Raw genomic sequence first — 28,000 nt, forward strand, 5'->3', positions numbered from 1 at the left:
ACATACATTCGACCTTGTCATGACGTAACTGTTATGTCTGTAGCTACAAACATTCAACCTTGTCAAGACGTTACTGTTACGTCTGTAGCTACAAAAATTCGACCTTGTCATGACATCACTGTTACGTCTGTAGCTGCAAACATTCGACCTTGTCATGACGTAACTGTTACGTATGTGGCAGGGAAAGGGTTACATTACACCAAATATCTAATTTTGCAACTTCTTATGGTGGATCTACAGTGGATTAACCTGCTGTCCATTCAGCCACTTTACATCTAAACGAATTAAACTACTAGATCTGACAAACTCAACACTTCTAGTAAATGTAAATATTAATAATAAATGTTAAGAAATAGCACAATGATCAACCATGCAAAGGGTTAACTGAAATTACAATAGTACGCAGCAGCAGATTTACAAAGATATGAACAATCTGATTATAATCTGCGGACACAAGGAGGCTTTCAGCAAGATGACATGAACAATGGGATAGATGGATTTACAGGTAATACCTAAAATAAATTGAAATCGCTTATAAATCTCCCGGTGGCTTTCTTTTAACAAATTACCTCCCCACCTAAACTTCATTATGAAAAGTAAGGTAGAAACTGGAGCAGCCGCTCCTCTATATCTTCATCCCGGTGAGTGGTTGATTGTTAGTCTCAGGCACTTATTTGTATATCCCGAAAACTCGAAACTGAGTATATTATTTCGAATATGGACGGAAATCTTATGGGTCACGCCAAGGTTTGGATAGACTCCGCCATGATTCCTAAATCCTTATATTGAGGATATAGAGCTAAGAAAAAGTATTTGTCCCCTTTATTGACATTTTCTACTAAATTTTGGAATTGATTGGAAGGGGTTGTCCCATTTGGGCAATCCCATGTTACAATGAAGTTACGGATTTGATTTCTATAACCCCTCTACTCCTGAACTGTTATTGTTGAGGGAAGCTCATTGTAATGAAGCACTACTGTACATGTCACCCATTCAACTAAATGGGCAACCTTATAGTACATGGTGGTGTCGAGTCCATCACTCTTTGCAGCAACGCTCCACTCTAAACTTGTAGGGGGGGGGGGTCCCAAGCTGAAGACGTCTATAAGCTATAATAGGGCATTTGATTAGAGGTTGTGTTCATGGGACAACCCCTTTAAGTGGGAATTGTATCTAGCACCCAGTATCACCTATGTGAAAAAGAAAATGACCCTGTACACATAATCAGGGTTTTACAGCCATTAACGGTAATAATTGCAACCAAATGTATCTCCAAAACTTTGTGGAGAAAATTTTTGTTCAAACTTGTTTGCAGAACTCCTTTAAATCTACACAATGGGAGGTTTTCCTCTTTATGTCTGGTCACAGCATCTTGGTTGGGTTCATTTTAGGATTTTGAACAAAATCAATGGTCCAAAAGGGAACTTGAAGGCCCACTTGAATCCCTTTGGACGCCTTCGGTGCTCTGGAAGACAAGCACAGTTGAGGATCCCACCACTTGGGATGTCCATGCCATTCCGCTGTACACCCACAACAATTTCCTATCATAGATGTTCTACCCCTATCCCGTGCCCTTGGGGCGGCAGTAGGGCCGGGACAAGGTTTCTTGGTGCCCAAGACGGGGGTTTCAGAATGCGCCCCACCACTCTCGGCCCTTGAAGTTCCGCATGATAGCTGGTCCCTCACTGCACTAGGGAAGCGCTTATTCTATTCTAGCACTGACAGCGTTATCAGCAGCTTGGACGCAGCATCCAGTTGGTTGTACAAAGAAATTTAAAGGCAGAGCAATATTTTTTTTAAATCCATGAATCTACATTGGTGCACAGGGCGGCTACCCACCTATTATCCCAGATCTAGGTGGTAGACCAGCCGATGTGCGTGTTCATGGAGTATATGCTGTCCTATGAGTGATTTGATTATTAAAATTTACTGTCAGACAATAGTTCAGTGGCTTAAGGGTGCCAAGCTTTATCCCATATCGCTATTACCATCTACAAAGAGAGAGAGAAATTAATTGATCCCGAATGTGCTGAAAGGTGCAAAGATGTAATTGCCAACCAACAGCAGAAGGTGGTCCTGGGGGCCATAAATGGACAGGGGGCCAATTTCCCCTTAGTCAGTTTCAACACACTAACAAAACAATAAAAAAATTTGCTCCGCACATGCAATTTATTACCCCCGGCCAAAAGTACCACGGGTAGTGGTTGGTAAGACCTTTAATGTCTAGAAGCCCAAATCACTCTTAGTCCGCCCCTGTCTGTAGGTAATATTATTTGTTTATGCCTGTTTACTGTAACGTTCCTGTCGCTGAGCCACGCTCTGGATGATAATTCAGGATATAACTCTGGATCAGTAAAGGATAAGTACTGTATGTACACAGTGACTCCACCAGAAGAATAGTGAGTGCAGCTCTGGAGTATAATACAGGATGTAGCTCAGGATCAGTACTGGATAAGTAATGTAATGTATGTACACAGTGACTTCACCAGCAGAATAGTGAGTGCAGCTCTGGAGTATAATACAGGATGTAGCTCAGGATTAGTACAGGATAAGTAATGTAAGGCATGTACACAGTGACTCCACCAGAAGAATAGTGAGTGCAGCTCTGGAGTATAATACAGGATGTAACTCAGGATCAGTACAGGATAAGTAATGTAATGTATATACGCACCAGCAGAATCAGGGGCGTAACTAGGAAAGACTGGGCCCCATAGCAAACTTTTGACTGGGCCCTACCCAGGTGCCACACGCAGCACCCATTCTAGATAGTGCCCCGGTAGATTGGGCCATATGGCCCCTCTGTAGACAGTTCTATACAGCCCCCTGTAGACAGTGTCACACCCCATTTGTAGATAGCGCCCCACTTGCAACTTTTAGATAGTGCCATACAGCCCCCTGTAGATATTGCCATAAAGCCCCTCTGTATATAGCACCACACAGCCCCCCTCCCTTGTATATAGTGCCACACAGCCCCCCTTAGTATATAGTGTCATACAGCCCCCCCTTAGTAGATAGTGCCACACACAGACCACTGTAGATTGCGCCACACACAGCCCCCTGTAGATAGCGCCACAGCCCTCCCCTGTAGTTAGTGCCATACAGCCCCCTAGTAGATAGTGCCACACAGCCCCCCCTTTGTAGTGCCACACAGCACCCCTTTAGTAGTGCCACACAGCCCCTTGTATATAGTGCCACACAGCTCCCCCTTGTGTATATTGCCACACAGATCCCCCTTTTGTATAGTGCCGCACAGCCCCCCCTGTATATAGTGCCACACAGCCCCCTAGTATATAGTGCCAACCTGCTTCCCTCTTGCATGTAGTGCCACTCTGCTCTGCCCTTGTATATAGTGCCACCCTGCTCCCCCTTGTATATAAAAAAAATCATATAAAAATCAAACCACCCATCAACTCGCTGCAGATCATACAGTGACTACATTACTGATTAGAGGCAGAATAAACATTTACATTAAGTGACTCACCGATGATGTGTCAATTCTAGTTCTTTTTTTCTTTTCTTCTTCATCAGCTCCAGACCTCTATGATGACTTCTCCCGGCCACGGCCCATTTCTGAAGGTGCTGAAACGACCCGTAAGTTTTCCGCTCAGATGTCTTCAGCTTCTCACTTTTCAAACATTTCTGCATCTATAAACGAAGATAAAATTCTCAACACCTCTAAATATAATAGCGCCATACACTGTGTCCCTGATTATAATAGTACCATACAGTGTGTCCCACACACACCGTGCCCCTTGTAGATAGTGCCCCCATATCCCCCATGTAGATAGTGACCCCATAGAGCCTTTGTAGATAGTGCCCTACATATAAGCCCCTGAAGATATTGCCCTACATAGAAGCCCCTGTAGATAGTGCTCCACAAACAGCCCCCTGTAGATAGTGCACACATATGGACTCCAGAGCTGCAAGGCAATAGTGCTAACCAACGAGCCAACGTGCTGCCCTACATATAGCTTCCCCTATTGATAGTGCTCCACATATAGCCCATCTCTGTAGACAGTGCCCTACATATAGCCCCCCCTGTAGATAGTGCCCCAGAGGTAACCCACCCCTGTATATAGTGTCCCACATATAGCCAACCCCTATAGATAATACACTACCAATTACTCCCCCTATAGATAGTGCACCACATATAGACCCCCTGTAGATCATGGCACTCAGATTTATTATTAAAAAAAAGAAAACTTTACATATTTACATGATGCCGTTCCCGCGCCTTCCGGTGGCAATGCAGACCTGTTCTTTTCTGAGCAGGTATGCTGGGGCTGAACGACGCAAGCAGCGCGATAACGTCATCACGCCACGAGCGTCATGAAAGGCGCTAATTGGCAGGGCAGAATCACTTGCCCCGTCAATCAGCGCCTTTCAACAACCAAAGTGGTTCGGGATGGCGTCATCGCGCCGCTATCGACATTGAAAGGCGCTGATTGGCGGGGCAAGTCATTTTGCCCCGCCAATCAGCATCATTGTAAGGTGCTGAATGGTCGGGTGCCTTTCAGTGCTAATGCATGTATTTGTACCTGCGTGCTATAGACACAGGTACAATTACTGCAAGAGGGGTGGCTGTCGACCCCCTTCTGGTGCTAGCGACGCCACCGGACATGAGAGGGCCCGTGCCCCCCGGCCCATAAATGTTAGAGGCCAAGCAGGGCGGGTCCCGTAGTGGCGTCCCTACCGCTGTAGCAGCCATATTGGCTGCTAGCGGCGCCACCGGGCATGGGGGAGCCGTGTCGGCGGGTGTCATGGATCCCCTCATGCCGCGGGCCCCGTAGCTACTGCTCCGGCTGCTATTGCAGTAGTTACACCACTGAGCAGAATAGTGAGTACAGCTCTGGAGTATAATACTGGATGTAACTCAAGATCAGTACAGGATAATAATGTAATCTATATACACAGTGACCCCACCAGCAGAATAGTGAGTGCAGCTCCGGAGTATGATACAGACTGTAACTCGAGATCAGTAAAGGATACGTTTTGTAATGTATGTAAACAGTGACTCCACCAGCAGAATAGTGAGTGCATATCTGGAGTATAATACAGGATGTAACTCAGGATCTGTACAGGATAAGTAATGTAATGTATGTACACAGTGGCTCCACCAGCAGAATAGTGAGTACAGCTCTGGAGTATAAAACAGAATGTAACTCAGGATCAGTACAGGATAAGTAATGTAATGTATGTACACACTGACTCCACCAGCAGAATAGTGAGTGCAGCTCTGGAGTATAATACAGGTATAACTCAGAATTAGTTCAGGATAAGTAATGTAATGTATGTACACAGTGACTCCACCAGCAGAATAGTGAGTTCAGCTCTGGAGTATAATACAGGATGTAACTCAGGATCAGTACAGGATAAGTAATGTAATGTATGTACACAGTGGCTCCACCAGCAGAATAGTGAGTACAGCTCTGGAGTATAAAACAGAATGTAACTCAGGATCAGTACAGGATAAGTAATGTAATGTATGTACACACTGACTCCACCAGCAGAATAGTGAGTGCAGCTCTGGAGTATAATACAAGATATAACTCCGGATCAGTACAGGATAAGTAATGTAATGTATGTACACAGTGACTCCACCAGCAGAATAGTGAGTGCAGCTCTGGAGTATAATACAGGATGTAACTCAGGATCAGTACAGGATAAGTAATGTAATGTATGTACACAGTGACTCCACCAGCAGAATAGTGAGTGCAGCTCTGGAGTATAATACAGGTGTAACTCAGAATTAGTTCAGGATAAGGCTTCGTTCACATCTGGGTCGGGACTCCGTTCATGGGTTCTATGGTGACGGATCCGGTGCAAATGGTTTCCGTTTGTCAACGTTGTATAAGGGTTCCGTTGTTTTGACGGAATCAATACCGTAGTCGACTGCGCTATTCATTCCGTCAAAACAAGTAATGTCAAAGTGACTTAATTTTGCTTGCTGACAATCTCTTTGGCCTATATTGTTGCATATAATGCTTCCTACCCTAGAACACTGCGCCCTATACTGTAATCTTGTATAAATTTATAACTTTCTGCAATTGTTGAACTAATTACAGCAAATTTTCTCATTGAACAAAAGGTCAGTTCTCAGTGTTATTCTGATGCTAATGAAAATGACTGCATGGGACGTAAAGGGGATACAATGTATTCCAATCGCTTTCACTGTCTATTTATCAGAACTGACTTCAGATTTCTGTGACCTTTACAAATTCCCAAATTGCTCAATTAAACAATTTATTAAATATAAAATAATTGTGACTACTAATGCGCTGTAATGAGAAACAGTCCAGCCGCGGCTCCAGTGTCACTTCTATAATATGAGTTTGATCATTGCTCATATTAAACTTCTCCATCCTTACCCAAAAATCACCGGCGGCTCTAACATCGAAATATTCTCTGCTTATTTAATTGGTATTAAAGCAGGAAAAATTATAATATCATTATAATTATAATATCTGCCATTAGGGTGTCCGTACACGTAGCGGTCTGTGCCATGCGTCCGGGAACCACATGCAATTTACCAAGGTTTTGCTATGTGGTTTTTCGGCCGCGCGGCAAGTACTTGTAATGCACATGTTTTATATGAGCTTCACCTATATTTTCCGTAGGGGCTAATAACGCAATGCAATGCAATTTGCGCTAAAACTTTGTGCGTTTATTGCCATGCAGCACACAACTGCTGGGTGTACAGACCCCTTAGGGGAAGTTTTTTGCCAGGCGACAGAAACCGCATCAAAATTATGAAAATTGCCACGGTTTTGCTATGCGTTTTTTCGGCCGCACGAAAACGGCATGGTCATTTGCGGTAAAAACTTGTGCAGTTTTGCAATGATATTTTATGCAGAGAATATTTTTTTTTTCATTATTTTTCCATTGACAGTCGTTTGAGGGCTTTTTTTTTTTTTGCGAGTTGTAGTTGTTAATGGCACCATTTAATGTACTGGGAAATTTGGAAAAATTATTTTATAAAATGAAATGAAAAAAACCCAGCAATGTCTTTTTTGAGTTTTGTTTTTACGGCGTTCACGGTGTGGTAAAAAATACATGTTAACTTTATTCTGTGGGTCAATACGATTACGGCGAGACCAAATTTATATAGTTATTTTTTTATGTTTTACTACTTTTACAAAATAGAAACATTTTGTGAAAAATAAAATGTGTTTTGTGTCGCCATATATTGATATAACTTTTTTTTTATTTTTCCGTAGATTAAGCTGTGCGAGGATTTGTTTTTTGCGGGGCGAGCTGTAGTTTATATTGGTACTTTTGGGGAGACTTTTTGATCACTTTGTATTTCATTTTTTTGTAAATGTCGAGGTGACCAAAAATCAGCAATTCTGGTGTTTTTATCAAATGTTTTTCTTTTTTTTTACGGCGTTTACTGTTATATTGAAATAGTTCAAACTTTTACGGATGCCACAATGCCAATTAGGTTTTTGTTTTTAACACTCATTTTGGGGAAAAATAGGAACATTTTTTTTTTAACTTTTAATATTTTTTTGTAGATTTTTATTTTTTTATTTTACTGTTTTTTATTTTTTGCCTTAAGCTATCTGGGGGACTTGAACTATTGACTGTTGGATCGCTTGCACGATATAGTGTCTTTTTTTTTACCGGCTCCTATTAAGCACTGCCTCTCGGCACAAAGATGGCAGACCTGGGGGCCTTTATTGGCCCCCAGACTGCCTTTACAACTATAGGCACTGCATCGCATTGAAGGGGGAAGGGGCGATGGGACGTTTGAGGGGGACTCCCCCGTCTTTCAACAGCTTAGATGCCACGGTTGCTATTGACCACAGCATCTAAGCGATTTAAAAGCTGGGATCAGGGCTGCACCGTCCATGGGGAGAGATGAGCATCTTGCCTCAGGCGGCGGCCTACTGCCTCTCTGAGGGGGCAGCAGCGCCATTGAAACCAGCCGCCGTCACACCCTCCTGCACTAACTGTACCTGCGACTATAGAACGCAAGTACAATTACATGCATAAGTCGGCCATTACATGATGCTGATTGGCAGGTCAGAATAACTTGACGCCATACGCCGCTTCCGTTGTTAAAAAGCACTGATTGGCGGGGCAAGTCATTCTGTCCTGCCAATCAGCGCCTTTCAACAATGCCATGGGGCATGATGACGTCATCGCGCCACAACCGTTATTGGAAGACGCTGATTGGCGGGGCAAGTCATTCTGCCCTGCCAATCTGCGCCTTTCAACGATATGACGTCATTGTGTCACTTGCATCGTTCAGCCACAGCAGACCTGCTCAGATGAGAGCAGGCCTGCCTTGACACAGGATGGCACGGGAACGGGATCAAGGTGAGTGTGTAAAGTTGTTTTTTTCTCTATAAAAGTGTGCAACACATTATCTATAGGAGGGGAGGGGAGGGCTATATGTTGGGCACAATCTATAGAGGGGGCTATATGTAGGCAACTATCTACAGTGGGAGGCTATATGTAGGGAACTATATACAGGGGGCTATGTGAGGCACTATATACAGGGGGCTATATGTGGGGCATTATATACAGGGGGTTATATGTGAGGCACTATACAGGGGGGCTATATGTGTAGGGCACTATCTACAGGGAGAGCTATATGTGGGCCACTATCTACAGGGGGATCTATGGAGGGCACTATCTACAGGGGGATCTATGTGGGGCACTATCTACAGGGGGATCTATGTAGGGCACTATCTATGGGGGGCACTGTCTACAGGGGGATCTATGGGGGCACTATCTACAGGGGGCTCTATGGGGGCACTATCTACAGGGAGCACTGTGTGTGGGACTATGGTGCTATTATAATCAGGTACAGTGTATGGTGCTATTATAATTATATTTAGGGTATAGTGTGTGGCACCATGAGATTTTTATCTTCGTTTATAGGTGCAGAAATGTTTGATAAGTGAGAAGCTGAAGACATCTGAGCGTAAAACTGCAGAAATGGGCTGTGGCCGGGAGAAGTCATCATAGAGGTCTGAACCGGAAGGAGAAGAAGAGAGAAAAAGAACAACCAGAATCTGAGAAGTCACCGATGAGTCACTGAATGTAAAAGTTTATTCTGCCTCTAATCAGTAATGTAGTCACTGTATGATCTGCAGCGAAATGATAGTTGGTATTTTTTTTTTTTTTTTGTGAAACACCATCTCACAGCATATCCTTACCATTGTTTGGACCATGTTGAGAGCTGTAGTTTTACGCTGTACAAACCTATTCAGCAGGGGTTGCACTAAATTGAGCTGTATTTGTGTTGGTGTTGTATATATGTACTGAGCTTTGTTCAGGTGCTATATTTATGTACTGAGCTTTGTTCTGGTGCAGTATTTATGTACTGAGCTTGGTTCTGGTGTTGTATATATGTACTGAGCATGGTTCTGGTGCTATATTTATGTACTGAGCTTGGTTCTGATTGTCACGAAGGGTCTGTGGACCCACTGGGCCGTACTGCCTTGGCGGTAAGACAGCGGGCCAACAGGGCGCAGGTCTGAGTCTATAGGATATAGGGTACCTGTGGCAGCACAGACAGTAGCTTGGCACAAACTAGGCAGCAGAAGGACGTCAGGCGTGGGGAAGCAGACAAGCGTGGTATCCAGCACAGCACGACTATAGCAAGCACGACACTAGATCAGGATACAGGTTACAGGAACAGGAAACACTGGGAGCAGGAAACACTAGGGGACCATTTGCATAGACAGACTAAGGAAACACAACAACGCTCAGGCATAGAACTAGGGGGCTGGACCCCTCTTATAGTCCAGGGTACTCACGGGTCAAAGTTCGTCCATGAGGTCTGCCCTTTAAGAGTGGGCACGAGCGTGCACGCGCACCCTACGGGATCCGGCAGAGGTGAGTGTACACGAGCGCTGGCGTCTCCTGAAGAGAAGGCTGGGGCCAGTGCTTGCCGACTCGTGGCTGCGGCTGTCAGGGGGAGGTTGAAGCTGACAGCCCGCAGCCACGGACATTACACTGATGCTGTATATATGTACTGAGGTTAGTTCTGAGGCTGTATATATGTACTGAGTTTGGTTCTGGTGTTGTATATATGTACTGAGCTTGGTTCTGGTGTTGTATACATGTAATGAGCTTGGTTCTGGTGTTGTATATATGTAATGAACTTGGATCTGGTGTTGTATATATGTACTGATATTGGTTCTGGTGCTGTATTTATGTACTGAGCTTTGTTCTGGTGTTGTATATATGTAATGAGCTTTGTTCTGGTGTTGTATACATGTAATGAGCTTGTATAGCCTATAAAGAGTGGGGTGTAATTAACACAAACAGTATAGCGAAAAAATATAAACTTTATTGACATATATAACAACAATTAAAAGATGAGTCATACAGAGCATGAATAAAAACGTTCAAAAATCGCAGGGATATGGTTGTGTAGAAATGGGGACAAAGTCTAGTCAGGTGAGGTAAACAGACTATTTGCATCAAAGAGAAAGTATATATATATATATATGGTAACATGTATCATGCAATAATGTACATAGCTATATAGTGATAAACATACTAAAGTCTGTTGCCAACAAAATGTATGTTAATACCCTCCTGAAAAACTGCTTGGAAGCCATCAAAGTAGATAATGCTGAAGGTAAGTATATTTATAAAAACAAGCAGCATAGGAGGAACAGATTATATGACATACCCATAATAGTGATGGTATCCCTGCAAAAAGAGACCGTCAGACCCGACGCGCGTTTCGGCGGGATGCCTTCGTCCGGGGGTGGCGTCTCTCCAGCTGGGATCACCCTTTTAAATGATCCTATGCCCAATCATGTGTGTTTGCAAATACATCACTATGGTCTTATTAACGGCGTCATGCGCCAGGTGTGGAGATGGCCGCTCATACACCTCCGACGGCGCATCATCCGAGAAGGAACGAGACACCGGCGTCTAACGCCGGGGTGCCGCGCCCATCCAGATGCAGATGCACCAATCGGAGGGAAGGGAAGCCCCTCCCCCTGACGTAAGCGCACAAGACATGTGCTGGTGTTGTATATATGTAATGAGCTTTGTTCTGGTGTTGTATATATGTAATGAGCTTTGTTCTGGTGTTGTATATAAGTAATGAGCTTTGTTCTGGTGTTGTATATATGTAATGAGCTTTGTTCTGGTGTTGTATATATGTAATGAGCTTTGTTCTGGTGTTGTATATATGTATGAGCTTGGTTCTGGAGCCGTATATGTCAGATCTTGGTTCTGGAGCTGTAATTATATAGAATATATTTATAATGACAAAATTGCAGGGCAGATGGAATTGTTTACAATTCATTGAATATTTAATGGGAATCTGTCAGGTAATTTTAACCCCTTGAACCGCCACTATGCGGTAATACATGACCTGACAATATTTCCAAACATTCCCCTGTATGTTTTTTTCAGATGCAGCAAAATCTATAAAATCAACTTTTAAAATAACGCATGCTATATGCTAATTATTTATAAAGGGTCACGGGGCGGTGCCTCTATCCTGAAGAGTCACTTAGTCCTTCCTCCAAACCCAATTTTCCATGTTTGATTGACATCCCCCTGGCTGATATACATCACTACCAGTCTCCTCCAACTTTCTCGGATTCGCCATTGCCTTGTACTACTGCACACACTCTGCCCGGCTGCACCGTACAAGTACCAGTACAAGTCAACGGCGCATCCGCAAGAGTTGGAGGAGGCTGCTAGTAATAAAGAACAGCCAGGGGGATGTCAATCAAAATCTGGGGGGGCGCCATTTTAATTTTCGCCTCAGTCAGCAGAAAATCAGAATCAGCCCTGGCTGGGATCGTAGTGATCTGCTATCCCAGCAGTCAGAGCAGAGTGTCAGCTGTAATATATAGCTGACACCCGCGACGTATGGAGCTGGCTCAGCTTGTTAGCACGTTCTATACAACCTCCCTCCACCTATAATGATCATGTACCATGGGTGGTCGTAAAGGGGTCACATTTTTCACAATTTTTTTCTGAGTTACAATTTTTGGCAGGCTTTCCGCCGCAAAAATCGCAACATCTGCTATTTGTTGCGGTTTTACCTTTTTTAATTCAATGGGGAAACCCTGCAACAGAAAAGCAACAGTTCCACAATATAAATTGACATGCTGCGGATTACAAAAAACGCATCGCAGGTCAATTTATGAACGCTTTTTTGGCGTATTTTTATGCAGTGTGTGGATGAGATTTGTTAAAATCTCATCCACTTTGCTGCTACTGTATTATGTATTATGCAGCACCTTAGGCCGGGTTCCCATAGGTTGGTAGTTTTACGCAGCGTATCCGACTATTACAAGTCCGACTACTGGTCAATGGGCAACCATTGGTGGTAGCAAAAAGTCAGCCAGAGCATGATTTTCTCTCTGTCGTGGCTCTCTGCTTTGGCTAGTAGTTCTAAGTAATGTGCTCTCCTATATGATGTCAGTATAACCTAATACGTCAGGGTCAGCATTCCTCAGCATTCCAGCTGTTGTGAAACTACAACTCCCAGCATGCTCTGACAGCCAAAGGCTTTATTATTCCAGCATATGGACAGCGGTTATACGAGAAAAGAGAAAAAGCAAATGTTTATTTTGCAGAAACAGCGCCCCTCTTGTCTATTGGCTATGTCTGGTATTGCAGCTCAGTCCTAACAGATTTGTAGAAGATCACTTAGACCATGTAACACTTCAATTTACATTTTGTTACTGAATTGATCCAGCCATATGTCATCTCAGACTCTATGAAAACCATGTAGCGCGTGTGTCACGTTTTACGAGTCTGGAGTAATCCCCCCATCAACAACTTCGGCTCTAAATCATCTGCTTTCGATCACAGCCCTTAATTTAACACGGACGTGAACACAAGAGACTTGTATATTACTGCCAAAGAAATTACAATTTATAGTAGAAGAAAAGACTAATGAGAATTTACTTCAAACATTGTCACCGACCAGCCAAACCAGTATGATGAAGCGAAATACAAATGTAGCAGAGCTGACTTTGTCATCTTTGTGCTGATATCCTTTTGTGTTACCTGTAGCTCTCCATAAAAGCTACACTAGTATCTTTTCACGCCGAGTTATGACCATTTTCAAACCAAAAAAAACACGGTGACAAATTCAGTTCAGCTATATCTGAAATTAAAATATTTTTTTAACTGTAATTTTATTGTAGATGCAGCAGTGCTCATGGGATCGCCATACATTATTTGGGGTAACTTAGGACTGCAGGTAAATCCACAGAGCAATCGCAATATGATGAAAATGAAAATAAAAAGCTGTACTCAGCTCTGCTACATCTTTGTTAATAGTACATTACTATATTACTTAATATTATGTTTGCTATATTTTTTACAGCCTGTAGGTGTCACTGTAGCCATTAGATCTAATGTATTCTTAGGCTGTGTTCACATCGACGTTCGGTTCCGTTGATGGGTTCCGCTAGACCTTCCCGTCGGAGGAACCCATCAACAGAAAGGCAAGCGGAAACCATAGTTCCTGTTTGCATTACCATTGATTTGGTAAAATGGTGAAGTAGAAGGTCAACCTGCCACAGTATCAGGGCACACAACTACCTGCAGCTGCCACTAGGGGGAGCTGACCGCATACAGATATATTCAGCTCCCACTTGGTTCAGTACTAGCTGTATAAATTAATATGGAGTTAGCTCCCCCTGGTGGTGGCTGCAGGTCGCAAGAATTATATAATTTATCAAGTCAGAAAAACAGAGCCCCCTGGACATATATATATATATATATATATATATATAAAATTACCAGCACAGAATTTTCTTCCTAAAAATAGAATGCTGGACATTAGCTTTCTGAGTTTTGCTCTGAGGCTCTATGACAGCTATTGGCCATTCTTGTTTAAACTGAGTCATGGAGAATAACAAGGTTAAGACCTTTGCTGCTTTTCTAACTGATTGGTATGTCATTAACCCTTTCCTGACATCCGCCGTGTATAGGTGGCGGGGGGCGGGAGGGAAAGTATGTAGTGGCCTCACTCCCGGTCTTTGCCTGCACCCTAAGATGAGCATGTCAGCTGTATGTAAGGGCGGATTCAGACGAACATGTTTTGCGTCCGTGCCGGACCTAGAGAAGTCTATGGGGCAGTGAAGACACTCCGTGAGTATTGCGCAGCGTTAGTTCGCTGCATAAAACTCACGACATGTTCTATGTGTCGGCGTTTTTCGCGCATCACGCACCCATTGAAGTCAATGGGTGCGTGAAAATCACGCATGCCCCACGGAAGCACTTCCGTGGGACGCGCGTTATTCGCGCAATAACAGTAAAAGAATGAATGTAAACAGAAAAGCACCACGTGCTTTTCTGTTTGCAAACATCCAAACGGAGTGTCATAATGATGGCGACTGCGCGAAAAGCACGCCACCGCGCATCCATATGAACAGGGCACACGGAGCTGTCAAGTGCCTTTTGCGTGCACAAAAACGACACGTTCGTCTGAATCAGCCCTTACAGGCGACATTTCACTGCAACGAGTGGTATCCCACATGTTTAACCCCTTAGATGCTACGGTCAATAGCAACCGAAGCATCTAAGCCTTTACAATTTGGGGGCTGCCCTCTCCGACATCGATCCTGGGGGAAACGATGGTTGTTGTGCCAGGTCTTCCATGTTGTGCTCCTATTAAGTCCTGCCAGAGGCATTGCATAATAGGAGCCTGTAAAAATCATCATATAATACAATACATTAGTATTGCAGTATCGGGTGCAAGCGATCCAATGATCGCCAGTTGAAATCCCTTAGGGGGCACTAGTAAAAAGCAGTATTGTAAGTTAAAAAAAAAAACCCTTTCCCATTTTCCCCCAAAAGCTAAAAACGTAACAAAAATATTTTCACTGCATCCGTAAAAGTTCGAACTATCACAACATAACGTTATTTAACCTGCACGGTGAACACAGTAAAAAAAAAATATATATATATATTTTTCTTTTCGTTGCGTAAATGCTGCGTTTCTTTCCGCAACAGAAGTAGCAGCAAAGCGGATGAGAGAGAACAAATCTCATCCACACTCTGCGGAAAAAAACGCTTAGGAATTGACCTACGGTGCAGCATTTTATTTCGCTGCATGTCAATTGTATTGGCGTAAACGCTGCTTATTTGTTGCCGGTTTTCCTTATTGAATTCAATGGGGAGGTAAATCCTGCAACAAATAGCAGCTGTTGCGTTTTTTTTGCTGCTGGTTCACTGCGATTCCGCTGCAAAAAAATACAACAAAGAAAAAAAATAATCTACTTATCCAGAATTCTGTGTTCCTTCCTCCAGCGCGGCCTCCTGGGAGGATGACCTAAATGATGTCACATCCCATGTGACCGCTGCAGCCAATCACAGCAGGCCAGCTAAGTGCTACAGTTTTCCACAGTGGACATTCCGAGCGAAAAACTGCACCACAGTTTGGTGCGCTTTTTTGCCCGGAATTCCCCGCGGAGCACAGGGCGGATACGCTGGATAAATCACTTAACCAGTTCAGGGCCGGGCTATTTTGCGCCTTCAGGACCAGACTCCGTTTAGCCATTTTTAGCACGTGTTAGTTAAATGGCTATAACTTTTTTATTTGTTGGGCTAACGACGTGATTTTTGCGACGTTTTTTCCGTAGACAATGCAGGTTTTGTTTTTTATCGTTTTTATACACACCTTTTTTGCTATTTTAGAATTTGTATTCATAAAGTTTGAAAATAATAGTCAAAAAATAAGCTTTTTTACATTTCAGCTATTTTTTTTGGTAATAACATAGTTTTACCCTAAAATAGACCTTTTATTTGTGATCGTCATTGTCTACCGTAAATTTTAATATATTACATGTCTATATTAGGGTAATTGGGGTCAGCGCTAGCATTACAACAATGATTGGCGGGGGGAACGTTTTTTTTGGGGTGGGTATTTTATGTGTATTTATTATTTAATTTTTTTTTGCACTTTATTATTTTTTTATTACTATGGTCTGTCCCTTAAAGGTCAAAGAAGACCTTTGGGGAACTTTATATATTTTTTTTCTTTCTTTTACACCATGTTTTTCCCCTGTAACTGGAGCTGCACAGCAGGGAAATCAGCCCTCTCACAGTGACGATTGTCACTAATAGGGCTGTGCTGGGTCTAGTTAGACCCAGCAGCAGCCTGCCACTAACGGCACCCGGCGATCATGTGACCAGTCACATGATCACCGGGAGGAATAGAGACAGCGCCGCTGCTGCTGTCTCTATTCCTATACACAGCGTTCATTGAGCGCTGTGTAAAAAGACATCGGAGAAGACAGAAGCATCGAAAGCTGCTCCTATCTTCTCCTCAGGGTCCCCGGCAGTCACTGACAGCCGGAGACCCGACATTCAGCTGCCCGATCGCGCGGGCAGCAAGTTAAAACCCGAGCCGTAAAAAGTCTATGGCTCGGGTTTTAAGGACCCGTCCCTGACCGCTGGCCGTAAATATACAGCCAGCGGTCGGGAACCAGTTAATCAACAGAAATTTCAAAAAGTTCTGGCTCTCAGAATATCACAACCGAAAATAATTTTATTTTTGACAGTTCGTTTTTCCTTGTATAAGTAGTAAAACATAAAAAAAACTATATTAATTTGGTATCGCCGTTATCGTATTGACCCACCGAATAAAGCTAACATGTCATTTTTACTGTACGGTGAACGCCGTAAAAACGTAACCCAAAAAACAATGGAGGAATAATTGTTTTTTTTCCTATTCCACCCCACAAAGAACATTTTTCCGGTGTCCAGTACATTTTATGGTACAATGAATGGTGCCATGAACAACTACAACTCGTCGATCAAAAACAAGACCTCATACGGCTATATCGACGGAAAAATAAAAAAGTTATGACTTTTGGAAAGTGGGGAGAAAAAAAATAAAATGACAAACCGAAAAATGGCTGCGGTGGGATGGAGTGAAAGGGGTTGTATAAGATTAAGAAAACATGGCTGTTTACTATGAGAAACAGTGCCACTCTTGTGCATAGGCTGTGTCTGGTATTGCGGCATTTAAATACATAGAGCTGAGTTGTAATACCAAGACCAGCCAGCAAACGGGAATGGCGCTGTTTCTAGAACAAAGCAGCCATGTCTTTAAATCTCATGCTATGCATATGGGTGCTGTATGCTTCTGCACTTGATAAATGACATTATGTAGAAGGCATTATTTTATTTTCTGGATTCTGTACCATCGTAGCCTCTCGTAGGTTTTCCAGCGTTCATGCTTTGTAAAGTCCATTTCTAATTTCCATTTTAAGCAGCACATGCTTTTCATCTGGCCTATAAATATACCCGCTCATTACTGAGCCCTTTCATTACTTTCACCAATAAAGCCCTGATTGGATACAATGAGAAGTAATTATCATTATATGACTTTTTGTTGTATTTACGGCGCGGCGCACTCAGACGTTGCGTTCTGCGCCTCTATACATGACGGAGCTCATATAAATGAACATTATAGGGCGGTTGTGCGGTGAAAGGGGCGTCATTGGAATTACTGATTGCAGAATTTACCTTTTTCATGGTAATTTGGCACAAAAATACAGATTGATGGTTTTACGGATTGAGCGAATGACTAATTACGTGCAGGAATCGGGAGGAATAATATCTGAGCTTTATGGAACATTAAGTTAAATAGAATATGGGGAAGTATATGTGTGTGCACTGAAAACCCAGCGATACTGAGCTGAGCAGGATGGAGTATAGCGAAATAAAAAGAAGCTAAATGCAAAAAAAAAAAATGATGCACTGATGCCTATACAGATGAAGCACCATAAGAGTTATATATATATATTAGCCACTCTCCATTGGGTGATACCAGATGAACCCAGTGGGGCTTCTCAACTATTTCCATACATTTGTATGTGCAAAGTCACCTCTCAAAAGAATGGGACCTCCTCATTTTTGGAATTGGCGAGGGTATTCGTACTAATAAAAATATCACGGCAAGTGGAAAAACCTTTCATGAATTTTATATGCAGTACCAGGCCTGACCACAAGGTGTGCTGTAAAGGGAACATATGTCCATGAGCAAAATTGTGCATCACACAGACCATTTCTTTAAATTAGGCATCATGTAATGCTTCATTTCACCTGTGGTGGCGCTGCAGGGACGTTGAACACTTGATTAAATTTTTTGTGAGTTTCATATAAGTTAAAGGGGCTGTCCGAGATAACATAATATTTTTAATAACACCTTTAAATAATTTAAGTTATAAATATAAATACATTTGTAATATACTTACGTTTTCCAAAGTGGCCCCGTTTCCAGATCCTGCGGTCGGGAACTTGACTGTTGATGTCACTCTCTGCACCGGCTCTGCCGCGTTGTTGATCTTGAAATCTTGCCGGGTACACGACATGTCACTTGTCACGTGGTGTATATCGGCTTCTTCTGTTGTAACGCGCATGCGCGGCCCCTGCTGTTATCTCGAGAACAGCAGGGACCGCGAGAACAGCAGTGACCGCGCATGCGCGTTACTGGATGTGAAGCAGAAGAAGCCGATATACGACACGTCACCAGTGACGTGTCGTATACCATCCGAGGTCTCTCTGGTACGAGACCATGTGATCGGGATACGACACGACAGTGGAGGCGGTTGAAAAGGTGACGTCAGAGCTCATGTGACCAGAAGGAAGAAGCCGCCAGAGCGGAAAACAGAAGCAAGATTGCACGGGTAAGTATATTATGCAATTTTTAATATGTGTAATGTATTTTTAAATGTACTTAAAAAGTAAATCTCGGACAACCCCTTTAAAGGGGTTTTCCACTTTCTGACAACTGATGACCTATCCACCGGATAGGTCATCTGTATATGTTCGGTGCGCGTCCGACACCCGGACCCCGCACCAATCCGCTACTCTCGCTGCCGCCGTGCACCAGATGTTTGGAACAGGATGCAGTGGTTGGAGCCGGAAGCAGATGGCTATGACCACTGCATAGCGGCAGTTCGGCAGAGCTGCAGATCGGCTTCTATTCACTTGAACAAGTACTGCAGCTCGGCCGCTATTCCTTGACCGGAGCCAACTGCTTCCGTCAATATCGCTCGGTGCCCGGAGGCAGCCGGAGTGTCGGATCGGTGCGGGTTCTGGGTGTCGGATATGCACCGATCATATACTGATGACATGTCAGTCAGAAAGTGGAAAACCCCTAAAACTCAGAATGTCCCCCACCCCCCCAAGTTAAAAGGGATGTACCACAATCGACAATTATCACCTATCCACAGGATAGGTTGTCTGATCGCTGGGACCCCCAGTGATTGCAAAAACGGGGGTACCCGTTTCTACTCAATGCACTCCGCAGTGGGGATGAGCTTGAATGGAGTAGCAGTTAAGCACGTGGCCACTTTCATTGCATTGTATATTTGACTGGGGTCTGAGCATAATATTGGGATCAGAGGCATAACTTGAAGCTCCGGGTCCCAAATTCAAAATCAGTAACAAAGCCGCTCCCCCCCCCCCGCCCCCAATGGCACCTACATGTGCTATTTATAATACTGGTGTTTTATGTGTCAAACGGGATTTTGGGCTGGGTGCGACTGCTACTGTACCTCTGCATCCCCTATAGCTACACTGCTGATTGGGATTTACATATGAGGCTCATATAGAATTTACAATGGACATTGTGGATAGGAAACCCTCCAGCCACAAAGATACTGGGGATAGGAGGCAGTGATCTGGCCACTCATGTGTTAATGTTAGTGAGGATAGGACTGGGGTAGTGCCATGATGCAAGAAGGAGTATGGAAAGAAGTGAAAGATCATAGCCTGAGAGTTACATCATAGTGGAAGATGCAAGGTCCCCAAGAAGCACAGAGTATTTCAGGAGAAGAGTGTGCTGATCTTGTGACTATGTTACTGAGTATAAGGCCTCATTTACACGAGCGTGTGCGTTTTGCGCGCGCAAAAAAACGCTGCGTTTTGCGTGCGCAAAAGGCAATTGACAGCTCCGTGTGTCATCCGTGTATGATGCGCGGCTGCGTGATTTTCGTGCAGCCGCCATCATAGAGATGAGGTAGTCGACGCCCGTCACTGTCCAAGGTTGCTGAAAGAGCTAACTGATCGGCAGTAACTCTTTCAGCACCCTCGACAGTGAATGCCGATCACAATATACACCAACCTGTGAATAAAAAAAGACGTTCACACTTACCATGAACTGCCTGCTTCCTCCAGTCCGGTCTCCCGGCCGTTGCCTTGGTGACGCGTCCCTCTCTTGTCATCCGGCCCCACCTCCCAGGATGACGCGGCAGGCCATGAGACCGCTGCAGCCTGTGATTGGCTGCAGCCTGTGCTTGGCCTGTGATTGGCTGCAGCTGTCACTTGGCCTGAATTGTCATCCCGGGAGGTCGGACTGGAGGAAGGAGCCGGGACTTATCGGTAAGTCAGAACTTCTGTTTTTTTTTACACGTATATGTATATTGTGATCGAAAGTCACTGTCCATGGTGCTGAAACAGTTTAAGTCTTTGAGCACCGTGGGCAGTGACTGTCTCCTGACGTCGCGTACCCGAACATTTTTTGCCGGGTTCGGTTAAAACGAGTTCGGCCGAACCCGGTGAAGTTCGGTGCGCTCATCTCTAATTTGACACTCCGTTTGGATGTTTGTAACCAGAAAAGCACGTGGTGCTTTTCTGTTTACATTCATCCTTTTGACAGCTCTTGCGTGATTTTCGCGCATGCAACGCAGGACCGTCAGTGTGGCATGCGTTGTTTTCACGCACCCATTGAAGTCAATGGGTGCGTGTTGCGTGAAAAACGCAAGAATATAGAACATGTCGTGAGTTTTACGCAACGCACTCACGCAGCGCAAAATTCACGCATCGTCTAAACAGCCCCATAGACTATTATAGGTGCGTACGACACGCGTGAAAAGCACGCGCGTCGCACGCGCGTATAATACGTTCGTGTAAATGAGGCCTAAGGCTGTGCTATATTTAACATGAGTGAGAGAACCAGGAGCACCAATGATCTTGCAGCAGGAGAGGGGTATGCTGATTTTGCAGCAGGCAGTGACCATACCATGTATTGCTCCACATTAGAATTGCTGCTGATTCCTTTGAATTTGGACAAAATAGAAGTTAGGTTTTAGATAACTTGTTTGGACCAGTGATATTATCTATTTATAAGTCACCTAAACAAAACCCAACCAACTCATACCTGTTGTACACTTGAATATATGAAGCTTTGTAATATATCTACTTAGTGACATCTTCTTGCTACTCATTTTGCTCCCATTTAGTGTTCCACTCTCCTGCTCGTGCTCCCTGGTTCTCTGCACTCAGCAATGGGGCGTTTCAGGTCTCCCATTACGCCCGGCCCGCTTTGATGACGTCACACAAGCGGTTGCTTAAAAGGGAGAATCAGACTGGGCACCCTTTCCTGTGAATAAGGTTTATTCTTTCTAAGCTAATTACCTGTATTTTAATCCTGACTCTACCCCTCTCCTTGACCTTAGCCTTGCCTCTTGATTTTGCTTTGCTTTATCTAAGGGCTCGTCCACACGTAGCAGAATTGCTGCGTATTTTCCATCCGGAATTGCGGACGGAAAATACGCAGCAGAATACAGTAGCAGCAAAGTGGGTGAGATTTAACCAATGTCATCCACACGCTGCGTAAAAGTTCTGACTCAAAATTGACCTGCGGTGCGTATTTTTCGGACCGCAGCAAGTCAATTCCTGCTGCGGAAAGTGGACTGAATTGCTGCATTTCAGGAAATTGTGCGTTTTTGCCGCAGCGGAATGTCTGCTACTTTCAACGGAATTGCTGCAGAAATTTTCTGCCGCAACGCCGTTACGTGTGGACAAGCCTTCACTCCTTCAAACTTGTCACCTTGTACTTATAGTACAACTGGCCCCTGGCCCGTCTTCTGGTTACATCTTCATCTGCTCTTCTGGTTTGTCGTTTCCTGACTGTTCTCCCGGTGACGACCTTTGGCTTCACTCAGATTCTGATTCCTAAAGTGTAACTGTCGCCAATTGGTGAGTCCTCTGGGGACTACGACTTGGTAATTTGACCTTAAAAGACCATGCCCCCTGGTGGAAGAACGGGTAGATTCCTTAGACTTTGCAACCTCATTTTAGCCAGCATTAAAACAATTAGGCTGGGTTCACACGACCACATTAACGTCCGTAATGGACGGACGTATTTCGGCCGGAAGTCCCGGACCGAACTCAGTGCAGGGAGCCGGGCTACTAGCATCATAGTTATGTACGATGCTAGGAGTCCCTGCCTCTCCGTGGATCTACTGTCCCGTACTGAAAACATGATTACAGTACGGGACAGTTTTCCTGCAGAGAGGCAGGGACTCCTAGCGTCGTACATAACTATGATGCTAGTAGCCCGGCTCCCTGCACTGAGTTCGGTCCGGGACTTCCGGCCGAAATACGTCCGTCCATTACGGACGTTAATGTGGTCGTGTGAACCCAGCCTTAGAGTTAAAGAATCCACTTCCCAGTGAAAGAGTAAGGCCCTGTTCACACAGAGTCTATTGACACGTTTTTTGCAAAAAAAAAAAAAATGCAGCAAAAAACTACCAAAATTGCCTCCCATCTTGAGGCTTTTTTTCCATCTCCCATTGAAGTCAATGGGAGATGGAAAAAAAACGCTGCGATTTATTAACGCGGTTTATGTAAAAAACTGCTCTGTTTTTTAATTTGCCTGTTAAAGAAGTAAAAAAACGCATCAAAAAACGCAGCAAAATTCACTGCAAAAAACCACCTGTGGTGCAAATCCACTTAAAAAAAAACGGACCTAATTTTTACAGGCAGAATTTTCTGCCTGCAGAAAACTCAGTGTGAACAGGGCCTAACACTTTTGAACTTTCCAGCAGCCTGTAGTTCTCCCCTCCCTGTCTGCAGACTCTTTGTAAGGGTATGTTCACACGAGGGCGTCCGTTACGGCTGAAATTACGGGGATGTTTTAGCCTGAAAACATCCCCGTAATTTCAGCCGTACCGGCATGTGCAGGCGCTTGAACGCCGCGTCAATTACGGCCGTAATTAGCGCTGCTATTCATTGGAGTCAATGAATAACGGCTCCAATTACGGCCAAAGAAGTGACAGGTCACTTCTTCTACGCGGGCGTCTATTTACGCGCCGTCATTTGACAGCGGCGCGTAAATTTACGCCTCGTGTGAACAGACAAACGTCTACCCATTGCTTTCAATGGGCAGATGTTTGTCAGCGCTATTGAGGCGCTATTTTCAGACGTAATTCGGGGCAAAAACGCCCGAATTACGTCCGTAAATAGGCCGTGTGAACATACCCTAAATGTTGAGAGACTTCCTCAGTCCTCCCCCAAAAATAATCTAGTTAAAGACAGTAAATAGAAGACAGAGGAGGTAGGAAGAGGGGGATGCAGCTGCAGCTTCTTTTCTTTGAGTGCCTGTAAGGGTATGTGCACACGACAACGCCAAATACGTCTGAAATTACGGAGCTGTTTTCAGGAGAAAACAGCTCCTGAATTTCAGACGTTTTTACAAGTGCACGCGTTTTTCGCGGCGTCTTTTATGGACTTAATTGGAGCTGGTTTTCATTGGAGTCAATGAAAAACGGCTCCAATTATGTCCCAAGAAATGTCCTGCACTTCTTTGCCGCGGGCGTAATTTAACGCGCCGTCTTTTGACAGCGACACGTAAAATGACAGCTCGTCTACACAGAACATCGTAAGACCCATTGCAAGCAATGGGCAGATGTTTGCCGACGTATTGGAGCCGTCTTTTCAGGCGTAATTCGAGGCGTAAAACGGCTCCATTACGTCTGAAAAGAGGACGTGTGCACATACCCTAAGGCCGGATTCACACGAGCACGCAAAAGGTCCGTGTGTCATCAGCATATGGTGCGCGGCTGCGTGATTTTCACGCAGCCGCCATCATTATGACACTCTGGTTTTATGTTTGTAAACAGAAAAGCATGTGGTGCTTTTCTGTTTTCATTCATTTATTTTACTACTGTAGCGCAAATCGCCACTAGAGGGAGCTTTGGAGCTTACTGTATTAATAATAAAACAGTATGCAGTGAGCTCCTGAGCTCCCTCTAGTGGTGGCTGCAGGTAGTCAGGTGATCTTTAGAACCTATTTCTATGCAGGGGCTTTGGAGCTTTGGATCAGAAAACGGAGCTCAGACCACCATAAAGTTATATTGAGTAATTAATTAGAACAGAATTTTGTACCTAAAAGCGACATCATGATAAAAGGTGGAGATTCGCTTTAGGTTTTACGTACTATGTGATCTAATACTCACTCTATACCAAGAAGGAAGTTATTGAAGGGTTAACAGCGCAGTCAGGACAGAGGTAGTTTTCCATGACAGAGGTTAGATTAGGGGAAATCATATAGTTAATAAGGTTTGTGACCCAAGTCTGGAAATAAGTGGGAAAAAAAATCTGACAAAGACCATGAAGCAGAAATTACAAGCTGGGCCTGTCTTCTGTCAGAGCGCAGGATCCTGGGACCGGCTACAGTGACGGCACAAATCCTCCAATTACCTGGAAATCGCGACAGAACAGAATTATGCTGAAGCAGAACGATCCTCTAGAGATCATGATAAAAATCTACATAAAATATTGAGTTACTTTGTAAATAACTTGTTTTACTGATCATCACATCTTATACTCCAGTCACCTCCAGAGCTGCAGTCACAATTCTATTGTCTGCTACTCTAAAAATTCATCATAAATTTATCTAACCGTAAAACTCCTGGTTTTATACTTCATCTCTTACCTCTTCTATTAAGTCATAAAGTAATGTCATCTTCTTAAAGAGGACCTGTCCCCTCTCCTGACTTCTCTGTTTTAGTAAATACTTATATTCGCCATGAAATAACAATTCTATAGCATCTTTTCTTAGAACTTTATGTTCCTCTGTTATTCCTCCTAGAAATGTATGAATAAATTGATAACTGGGTGTTACCAGTTGGGTGTGTGTCCTTACACAGACTGACACTGTCCAATCAGTGCTGACAGAGTGGGACTGTGTAGGGACACGCCCATATGACAAGGGGAATGGGGGCACCCAGTTGTCATTTATTCATACATTTCTAGGAGGAAAAACAGAGGAACGGCACATCACAGATTTCTAAGAAAAAATGCTCTAGAATTGTTATTTCATGGGGAATACAAATCTTTAATAAAGTAGACTTATCCGGAGAGATGACCGGTCCTCTATAAAGCGGTATAAATATATAGAAAAGGGCAAATGTTCCATGAGGCTACTATGGTGCCCTAAAAAGAGCGGTCCAGCTCTGTTGGTCCCATCTACTTTGCTATTGGAAGGCAAGTAAACTATACAGGACGGTCCTATATAGGGAAAAGGCATTGTTGGCATATGAGGGGTGGAGAATTGACCCAAGGGTCTTAGAAAGGGGGTGGAAGTAGAAAAAAACACTTCTGTCATGGTATTCAAAACCTAGTACAATAGTGGGGGCCCATTTTTATATTTGCTATTGGGTCCCTTCCCTCCTAAGTACGCCAGAGAAATAAATATATGTTTGGGTACAGCTATAGGCTCCATACATCCCCCCTATATATACATACTTCTGTGTATCTGATCACAGTGGACACATTTTTATAAGGTTAATATTACAAAGCGAGAATAATTGAGGCACTTACGCTTTCCAAACCCAATTTAGATGAGTCCTTTAAAAAGTGCCAGAAACTAGAGATGTAGCAGAAGTGAATTTGTCTCTGTATTGTTTATTTTGTGCACTGGGATAACTCTGCTAAGATAATATATTCAACCTGCAGTCCTATGAAAAAGCACAGATAATACACCATGATATCAGCAAGTTGTGCAAAATGACAAACTCAGCTCTCCTACATTTAACAATCACAGCCCTAGTGAGATTCACGAGGACTGCAATACCGCAAGCTCTGCTGTGTGCATGACACCTTAGTCCGAGAGCAAGTGAGATCAGATATGGTGGAATGTGATGTCATCGGGGTTTGGTGTCGGGCCTGGTGTGGGTTATGCACCGAGGCGGCTTGAACAGCTTGCTACACCCCTGACTATTAAGGAGATTGAATATGTTAGTTGTTGACTGAGTGTCAGTGATCACGCAGGTCTGAAACATATGTAGCAGAGTTGAATTTGGTATATACTCCCATTTTCAGGACATACTCTTTTACACTTTTGTTGGATATATGTGGATTTTGTTCCATTAACTTATGGTTCAGTACATGACACAAGATATTTAAAGTACACCAGGAATCGTGCCGAAGACAAACTCAGCTCTTCTATGCCTGTACAGTATATAAGTTTCACAATATGTTCTGCCACTCAAAAGAGAAGTTTCAAACTTTTACGTAATGTCACCCCTGACTCTTGTGTTATGATATTGCTTCCACCATGAGTGGTCCCAGTAAAACCGAGCGTCATATGCCTGCAAGGCAAAACATATGAAGTCAGCATCACCTTCTATTTTAGTGTTTGGCGTCCATTTATGAAACCAGCTGAAAAGATGGGTAGAGATGGGCCCAGGGGCGTACCTGTAAGGGGTGCAGATGTAGCAGTCACACCCGGATATTGGTCCCTGAGGGGTTCAATTTGCCCTGTGCCACATAAAAAAAACATCAATATTATAAATGGCCACAACTATGATCAGTGACTCTCATTGGGAGACTATCTAATGACAAACACACAGGCAGAGCAATACAAGAAAGGGATCGGGGGGAGGATGCCAAACTCTATGGGCATCTGTAATGGTTGGCATTGGTGGTAGTTACCCAGGATCAATTAACCTATTTTGAGAATGGGGAGTACCCCAACCCGCTTTGCTGAGCAGATAATGGAGAGGCGCCCGCACATTTGCACGATCGGCTATTACCGTAACTCCCATAGAACAGAATAGACAGCGCCGCACATAAGCGCGGTCATCTCTACAATCATTCTCAGTCTGGATGCAGCGGCCTCATCTGGCAGCTCAGGGATTAGGAGACCCCTATTCTTGACATAGGTGCAGGTCCCAGAGCCATAAATGTCTAAGACAGGAATACCCCTAAAGGTTTGAAGGCCTATTGTGTCCTCCAACAAGGCAAAATATGCAAGCACCCCTGTGTGAAAACCTTAGATGAAACCCCTACTCTTGAATGGAGCCCATGGAGAGGGTGGATCACGGACCTACCTCAGTTTGTATCCCCCCTCAGGCAGTGTGACTCTGTGCCAGCAGGGGGTGACTACATAAGGGGAAATCTATAACCTATGGGGGATCGGAAGTGGAAAAAGTAAAGGAGTGCTAGCATGTGAAAAATGGGGTGGCATACACCAGGACCAGTAAGAACTACATTTCTGGTATTGGGCCCCCAGAGGCTCCTGTTTATAATTCAATTAGCAGCCTGAAATGCCTGTTGTGAATAAGGCAGTTATGTCAGCGGTGGGTCAGACGGGCCGTGTAATAGTGAGAGGGGGTACGGGGGCTGCAGGGAGCCGGTGATAGTGGTAGAGACTCTGGTATCGCCCTCGGCTGGGGGGGATGCCTGCAGTTGATGGGGGTGTGCCCAGTAAGGCGAAACAGGTTGAGAATTTTAGTTTTGCGGATGCGGCTAAGGGCAAGGTGTACATCTGCTTTGAGGGGCCGCTTGGGGCCCACCTGAAGCTAGAGGTTAAAGAGAAGATCTGGAAAGACGATTAGAAGAAGAGGAGGTGAATCTTGGGAGGATAGCAGGTCCGTTTTCCGTTCCGCCATGGCAGGACATGCGGGTTTCCCCTTTGGGACCTGTTCTCAAGAAGGAGCCCAATAAATTTTGCCTGATCCATTATCTCTCTTTCCCGACAGGTGGGTCGGTCAATGATGGCATAGATCCTGATCTGTGTTCAGTGTCATATACACCGTGTTGCAAATTATTATGCACATTGGATTTAAGTGTCATAAACATTTAATTATTAGTTTTTCAATTAAAATCATGGATGGTATTGTGTCTTAGGGCTCTTTGGATCATTGTAATCAATCTCAGACACCTGTGATAATTAGTTTGCCAGGTGTGCCCAATCAAAGGAAAATTACTTAAGAAGGATGTTCCACATTATTAAGCAGGCCACAGGTTT

At 44.0% G+C, this 28,000-nt stretch overlaps 1 long non-coding RNA gene across 1 annotated transcript in view; it reads left to right on the forward strand.

Annotated features, from left to right (window-relative positions):
• The window catches only part of LOC142652321 (uncharacterized), a 173,273-nt gene that overhangs the window by 124,967 nt on the left and 20,306 nt on the right, over nucleotides 1-28,000 (forward strand). Inside the window, exon 3 of the long non-coding RNA XR_012847807.1 lies at nucleotides 3,529-3,591. This is a non-coding gene — a long non-coding RNA (uncharacterized LOC142652321). The remainder of the gene's footprint in view (nucleotides 1-3,528; nucleotides 3,592-28,000) is intronic.

This window comes from Rhinoderma darwinii, chromosome 5 (assembly GCF_050947455.1).
Source record: "Rhinoderma darwinii isolate aRhiDar2 chromosome 5, aRhiDar2.hap1, whole genome shotgun sequence".
Classification (NCBI taxonomy): domain Eukaryota; kingdom Metazoa; phylum Chordata; class Amphibia; order Anura; family Rhinodermatidae; genus Rhinoderma; species Rhinoderma darwinii.